The sequence below is a fragment of the Oryzias melastigma genome, linkage group LG20, assembly GCF_002922805.2.
Source record: "Oryzias melastigma strain HK-1 linkage group LG20, ASM292280v2, whole genome shotgun sequence".
Taxonomy (NCBI): domain Eukaryota; kingdom Metazoa; phylum Chordata; class Actinopteri; order Beloniformes; family Adrianichthyidae; genus Oryzias; species Oryzias melastigma.
In genome coordinates, this window is record NC_050531.1 from 25,227,912 (window position 1) to 25,234,485 (window position 6,574).

Below are 6,574 nucleotides of genomic sequence, written 5' to 3' on the forward strand. Positions count from 1 at the left end.
GCTGAAGGAGTTTTCTCTGTCAAACACAAACATCAACTGATGCTCCAGGCTCTGCTGAAAGCTCTGAAGCTCAGGTGATGCAGTTCATCAGATGGAGGTTTTCTGCTCTGCTGCTGGATGTTTGGATTTGTGCTGCGTTTGCAGCTCATGCAGGTACCTGCAGTGACCCTGTGTGTGTTTTCATGAGGTCAAATGCAGAGGAAAGCTTTCTCCTCTTGATTCAGGGTCTTCATTTTATTGGTTTTCACATCACAAATCCAGACTGTTTTTTTGGTGCCTTGCTTGTCAGTTTTCCTCTATGCTGCGATCATTCTCCGCAGTTTTGAATCTCTTCTGGGTCTATATAAACTCAACTATAGAAATGTTTATATTCAGTGAGGTGAAGAATAAATTTAATATAAAAAAAGTATTTAGTCAGCAAGTTCTCCCAGTAGAAAAGAGGAGAGAGGCCTGTAATTGATATCATAGGTATACCTCAATTATGAGAGAAAAAATCCAGAAAATCACATCTGATTTTTATAGATTTTTTAAATAAATTATGTTGGAAAATATACATTTGGTCAGTAACAACATTTTCATCTCAATACTTTGTTACAAATCCTTTGTTGGCAATGACAACAGTCAAACATTTTCTGTGAGTCTTCACAAGGTTTTCACAAACTGTTGCTGGTATTTTGGTCCATTCCTCCATCAGATCTCCTCTAGAGCAGTGATGTTTTGGTCCATTCCTCCATCAGATCTATCCTAGAACAGTGATGTTTTGGTCCATTCCTCCATCAGATCTCCTCTAGAGCAGAGATGTTTTTGTCTATTCCTCCATGTAGATCTCCTCTAGAGCAATGATGTTTTGGTCCATTCCTCCATCAGATCTCCTCTAGAGCAGAGATGTTTTGGTCCATTCCTCCATCAGATCTCCTCTAGAACAGAGATGTTTTTGTCTATTCCTCCATGTAGATCTCCTCTAGAGCAGTGATGTTTTGGTCCATTCCTCCATCAGATCTCCTCTAGAGCAGCGATGTTTTGGTCCATTCCTCCATCAGATCTCCTCTAGAGCAGTGATGTTTTGGTCCATTCCTTTAAACAGATCTCCTCTAGAGCAGAGATGTTTTGGTCCAATCCTCCATCAGATCTCCTCTAGAGCGGTGATGTTTTGGTCCATTCCTCCATGCAGATCTCCTGTAGAGCAGTGATGTTTTGGCCCATTCCTCCATCAGATCTCCTCTAGAACAGTGATGTTTTGGTCCATTCCTCTATCAGATCTCCTCTAGAGCAGTGATGTTTTGGTCCATTCCTCCATCAGATCTCCTCCAGAGCATTGATGTTTTGGTCCATTCCTCCATGCAGATCTCCTCTAGAGCAGCGATGTTTTGGTCCATTCCTCCATGCAGATCTCCTCTAGAGCATTGATGTTTTGGTCCATTCCTCCATGAAGATCTCCTCTAGAGCAGTGATGTTTTGGTCCATTCCTCCATGAAGATCTCCTCTAGAGCATTGATGTTTTGGTCCATTCCTCCATCAGATCTCCTCTAGAGCAGTGATCTTTTGGTCCATTCCTCCATGCAGATCTCCTCTAGATCTCTCCTCTATCTTTTGGGGCTGTCATTGGACAACACAGACTTCCAACTCCCTCCAAAGTTTCTCTGTAGAGTTGAGATGTGTAGACTGGCTAGACCACTGCAGGACCTTGAAATTTTTCTCATGAAGCCACTCCTTGGTTACCTAGCAGTGTTTTTGGGATGGTTGTCATGGTGACAGACCCAGCCACGTTTCATCTTCAATCCCTGCTGATGGAAGGAAGTTTTCATTCGTAATCTGACCATACGTGGCCCCTTTAATTATTTCCTTTACACGGATCAGTCGTCCTGGAAAGTCTGCAGAGTAGCAACAGAAGAGAAATCTCTTGGATCAGTTTCTTTTCTGGTTCAGATACCTGTTTTCCAGACGGAGGCCACCAGGTGGAGCTCTAAGCTGAAGATGGGAAGCTTAAAAAAATGCTTCTTTACTTTTAACTAAAAGGACATCTTCAGTGATCATTTCCCTCCTCACTGGCTGCAGGCATGTGGTGCTTTTACAACCAAAACCATTTTCTGTCATTTCCATCTTTTATTGGTCAGTTACTCCACATGGTGACCGGATTCTCTGGCTAGAAAATAGCTATAGTAACTAATAATTGTAGTCATGTTGTAGTGGAGTTTACTCCTCCAGAATCCTTTCGATGAACTCTGGGCTCTTGTGGGTGCATTGTGCTGGTTTTAAATCCCACTCGGTGTCTCAGTGTGGATGAATTGTGTGTGCAGCAGTTAGCTTGGTGGAGCCGGCTGTCACTGTGGCAGACTGTTGAGTAGAAAATGCTGTTTGAGGCAGTTACAGATGTGAGGGTGAAGTCAAAGACCAAAATGTCATCTTTTCTTTTGACCTTTCATGAAGAAGTCACAGAAAGTCTGACTGTTAGCGCACACACTGACTGTCATAACATCCCTGAAACAAAGCAGCCAATCAGCAGCTGAGGCTCAGTGATGGGGCTGGGGATCAGAAATGAAACAAACATGAGACGTTTCCTACCAGCAGCAACAACCCAGTGAAACCAACCTTTTCAAACCACGACTCAGCTGCTTTACTACCATCAAGACAAGAAATAGATGAGGACTTTGACACAAATGCACCGTCAAGCTTTTCATTCAAACATTAGGTGTATCTAAAGTTCAGGAAGCCAGAGAAATTTTTGTCCAAACAAGCTGCAGAAGATGAAGAAACCAACATTTCACTCACAACACTCAATGATTTTCAAGGTTTATGTTGTAGTTTTGCCTTCTTGTCACCATTCTGTTATCGTTCACTTTGTTTAGTCTCAGATTTACACGCTGACGGTTTCATGCGAGGAGCAAAAGAATTACACATCCTTCCATCTGTCTGTCTGCTGCAGGGCCCCACACTCACATGCACACCTCAGGGCAACTCACAGTTAACTACAATGCATGTTTTCTGACTGTGGGGAGGAAGCTGGAGTGTCTGGAGAAAACCTACATCATTCACAATGAGAACATGCAAACTCCACACAGGGGGAACCCAGCTGGGATTTGAACCTGCAGTGAGGCGAGAGTGCTAACCACTGCACCACCGTGCAGCACAAACATACACAACATGCTTACATGTGTTCACTGATCTGCAGTGTTTGTCACCTCTCCTGGCCCAGATGACAAAAGACAGGCTGAGGCTTTCACTTCCTGTTTATGTTGGTTGGGCTTGAGGAAGTGGGGGGGGGGGACTTACCTTTTGGTTTGTAATGATTAGAGTTGTTTCTTATTGTATATCTGTTTCCATTGTTGGCGGTTTAGTTTGAAATAAACCTCAACAGCTAGCATAAGGCTAAAATATTAGCTTAATTCCAAATTAGCCTGAAAAACTGAAAAAAGCCTAAATTAGCCAAAAAAGCTATCATGTAGCTGAAATATTAGCTAAATGCCAAATTAGGCTAAAAACAAAAAAAAGCAAAATTAGTCAAAACAGCCATGTAGCTGAAATGTTAGTGAAACCCCAAAATAGCCTAAAAATCTTAGTAACTGCCAAAACAGTCAAAGGGCTGAAGAGCTGCGGACGTCCAAAAAACGAATGGAAGAAAAATAATAATATTAAAGAAATAAATTCAACCAATATTCTCTCCTCTCCTGTCATAGTTCAGACTGCAGAAGGGTTAAATAAAAAGTCTGGTTTTATGTGAGTGTAGATCAGCTTTTCTGACAGTGTGTGGAGGGGCGGGCCATATGTGAAGCTGCCTATGGGCCTGATCCGGCCCGCGGGCCGCAGTTTGGGGACCCCTGATCTAAAGACAACAACTAGTTGAAGCAAACCCTTGGAGTTGTGGGGAAGTTGTCATGGATGGTTCCCTGCGGGCATACAGCTGAGAGCATCAAGTAGTTTGATTTTATAATCATGTATGGCACTGACAGGCTGTAAACTGTAGTGAGTGGTTAGTAATAAGTTTTCAGATGGGAGATGAAATCACACAATTAGATCTGGAATAATTCCCCAGCTAAAAGCTTCATCCGGTCAGCATGGAGCTGTTTATTTTTACAGCTCTTTCTCAGAAAGAATAACATCAAACTTAACTGCACAGGCCAGAGATGATATAAAGACACCATAAAACAATATGTTCATGATGGTGCAGTGGTTAGCACTGTCTAATCCCAGTGAGAAGGCTCTGGTTCAAATCCCAGCTGTCTTTTCAGTGTAGAGTTTCCATTTTCTTCATGCATCTGTCCGGACACTCCGGCCTCCAAAAACATCCTTCAATGGTTACTGTTTTTCAGGCTATTTTAGAGTTTAGCTAATATTTTAGCTATATGTTAGCTATTCCGGCTGATTTAGATTTTTTTTTTCCTTTTTTAGGCTGTTTTGGAGTTTAGCTAATATTTCAGCAACATAGTAGCTATTTTGGCTAATTTGGGCTTTTTTCAGTTTAAGGCTAATTGGGCATTTACCTAATATTTTAGCAGGCTATTAACTTCAGCGATTTCAGCTGTTAATTTCAGCATCTTCAGTGGCCAAATTCATCTTACAGCATTCACACTACCTTCATCACAGGTAATTCTATATATCTAGTTTTTAGTTAGTTTGAAACTAATGATGGTTAAGATATGTGTTTTACATCTAGTTTGTGCATGGCCTGATTAGAATCTAAAAAATAATCAGTGATTAGTCGAGTATTAAAATAATCGTTTGTGGCAGCACTAATAAGCAGGTTTGGAGAGAGTGACTTCATCCAAGCTTTGTCCAAACACTCAACCTGCACAAACCTAGAAACACACCCCAGCATTGCAGCCCCACTGCTCTCTGCACCACTTTAGGTTTTTCTCCTCTCTCCTGGCTTATCAAGACCTGGGGACAGAGTGTGACGTCTTCTCACGCACAGCTGAAGGTTTTTCTCCTAAACACCCACAGTTTGATGAATACCATCTCATTACAGCCACGCACTGATTGCAATGGTTGACTGAATCAGTTCTGGTCTGATGATCATTCAAAGCCAGTCTCGTAACCCGGAGACTCTCATAACCGAAGGACAACAAAGATTTGTTCTCTGTATTTTTTTATTTCAGTCATGACTCTAGAATATATGTTTTTACTTGAGGTTTTTCATCACTCGTCATTCTGCTAAGCCACAAACTAATGGTTGTGTTGCTGTGAAGGTGTATTTGGACAAAAGTGTTCCTATCAGAGAAAGGATTCTTCAGAACTTCCACAATCTCTGCTTTGATGATGTCCTTGCTGACTTCATGTTGTCTCTTTTTGTTAGCTGGTCATTTTGACATCAACAGTCGAAGAGTTTGCCGTCTTTGTGCACCGTCATGATTCAGATCCCAGAGGAAGGGAATTCTTTGTCTTCAGAAGGTTATGTTTGCTGGCACAAAAAAAAACAAGTTAACATGGGTAGTAAATAAAATGAATTAAGTCTTTAGTCTTGTTTGTAGTATTTTTTTTTAAATGTTTCATCTGTTTGTGTTTTTCAGGTGGTTTGATCAGTCACTATATGTTCCCCCAGTGTGTCTTTGTGTTTTCTATTTGTGTTAGTTGGTCTGTTTGTTGGTTAAGTTAAACTTTAATTGATTGTTTGAGTGGATCTTGTTCCATTTATCTCTATGGATCACACAGTTTGGGGTCTTTGGGAGACAAGTAAAGATATAAAATTCACAGATTACAGTGGGATACATCATAAACTGAATAAGTTAGAAATGGACAAACCCTGTCATCAACTGCAGTTGGTTTGATGCCATAAGCATCATCGCCATTTTTGTTAGAAATGATCTTATCGAGCTACTACTTCTCTGAAATTAGGTTAATGAGTGGGACTATTACTAAGATGCCTGACAATTGTTGGTAGATGCTCAGCTTACAACTCAATGACCACATGTCAGTAACAAATTTCCTATCTGGGCTGATTTACCCCTGACCTCTGAGACATCAGCTCTCTCCCTCAATTCTCCAAGAAACCAAAAACTCATCTTTTCCAACTTGCTTATTTCCACCCACAACCTGCCATTGCCAATCATATGAATGCATATTTTACTGTATCATTATTTGTTTTTATTGTCACTATTTTATGTGTGGCGATGTTCTTGGGTTCCAAGAAAGGTGCTGGACAAATAAAATGTATTATTATTATCATTATTTTAATATCAAATGAAACAAAAGTTGATAAAAAATGTTCAATTGTCAATAGAAGTAGACTGTATACAAGTTTTCCTAATTTGTGAAGTTTTGTGTTTTACACAGAAAATACATAGAGTCTTTTGGGGTTTCAAGCCTCATACTTGGTTGAACTGACTTGGTTCAAGTTGGTTTAGGTTTTTAAATTACCCATAAACAGGAAGTATAATAATATACATCATAAGTTAAAGTCTGATGTGGATATATATCTTTATGAAACCAGAAGCTTGTCTTCAAACAGCAGACAGGACAGTGCATCTGTGAAGGTAAAAAACTTGAGGACTCTAAGAATTCTTCTCTCGAACTCATTCGCGGAGCAGACGCGGCTCTCCCGCATTTCTTCAGGAATCTGTTTGTCAGGATTACAAAGAGC